This window comes from Myzus persicae, unplaced genomic scaffold, assembly GCF_001856785.1.
Source record: "Myzus persicae strain clone G006 unplaced genomic scaffold, MPER_G0061.0, whole genome shotgun sequence".
NCBI classification, from domain to species: domain Eukaryota; kingdom Metazoa; phylum Arthropoda; class Insecta; order Hemiptera; family Aphididae; genus Myzus; species Myzus persicae.
In genome coordinates, this window is record NW_019100623.1 from 4,682 (window position 1) to 6,420 (window position 1,739).

Below are 1,739 nucleotides of genomic sequence, written 5' to 3' on the forward strand. Positions count from 1 at the left end.
TCGGTTTGTTTTTTTTTGTTTTTTTTGTTTTTTTTGCCCTTTTTAGGCCTGTTGCCTGAAATTAAAAATAACATTAAATATATTACTTATTATTATATTAACACTAAACGGTACTGCCAAAAAGTCCGAAATAAAAAGTCTGCGGTGAAAAAGTCCTGAATACCTAGATGCCTAAATAAGTAAAAGTAAAAATATGATGTGGTCAGAGATTGATCCAGGGGGGTTTTGGGGCCCAGCACCCTGCCCCACAGACCCATAATTTCCCAAATTTTTTTTAAAAACTCTACGGATACTGATATTACTATATTTCAAAATACAATATGTGTGTCTGATAATTTAATATATTACCATACGTATCATTCTATATGGTGGACAGTGATTCCAATATAGTAATTTTACATTAACCAAAAAATGTTGCCTCCCCCCGCTCCCTCCCAATTATAGTATCAATTGTAAATAAATAATTTACCTAACGACAAAAATAAATTATCTATACGTCAGTGGCACCGAATTCATAATTTTTTTTGCGAAGCGAAATCTAGAATTTTTCGGTGTGGACTTATAATTTTTATGTTTCACGCAATCGGACAGCAATAAGGTGTAGAACACCTGATTTAACGGTATTCGGAAAAAAAAGCCCGGTATCAACTAAATACATAACACTTTTTTAGTTTTTTTATTCAAGTATACTTTTCATCATTTTTAATTTTTAAACAATATATTATTATTTATCAATAGCCAATATTTTTATATACCTTTTATATCGTAATAATATTTAATTAAATAATAAACCCAATATTTTAAACTATTTAGGTATAAACATACATTTGAAATAGAAGAGATTAAAGTACCTATATAGTAATAAAAATAATTGACATTTGACTTTATCTTAAAAATGATGAAGGTATTATATTTCGTTGTATAGACTCTATCTCAGTATCTGCAACATTTTATTATTAGAAATGTGGTTTTATCGTTCATGTAGTTATAGTAATAATGATACAAGTATATTAGATTTTCTAATGGCAGTTAACCACAACATTAGAACTCCATTCTACTAAATCATTTTTAAATTTTTTAAACTTGAAACATTTTTTTAATTATGTACAAATGACAAAAGACAATTATTGCACATTGCGACTATACTTGTATATTTTATAAGAGTAATGTATGGAATATTATTTATGGAATGATTTTTCACTCTGTTATAATTAATTATTGTTTAATGTCATATTACCAGATAAATTTTTTTTTAAATAACTACCTTTATGTAACTCCTTTTTAATCAAATAAATGTACCGATAAATACCTATAGTAAATTAGATGCATAATAATATAATAAAATAATTTAATAATTAATAAAATAAATGTAATTATTGTTGCATATATATATATATGCCAGACTTTCTAGGCTTAGGACTATCTTACCGCGATTTGCACGAAACGTGTGCAATATAATAATAAAATATAAAATACTCACATTTACGGGCTATATGTCCGTAGCCGTTGCAATTAAAACAACCTGAAACAGATACATATTACAGTATTCAAAATACACCTACAGCTAATCTATCAAAATTTTGAAAAACTTACGGCGTGCGGAAAATTTTTTGGGCTCGGTGGATCCAGGTGAGTTATTATAGTAACTCACCTGGATACCCGAGCAATGGTCTAAATGAAATATTCTATCAGCCATCTTAAAAATAATTTCAACAAACTTACACTATGCACATACATAA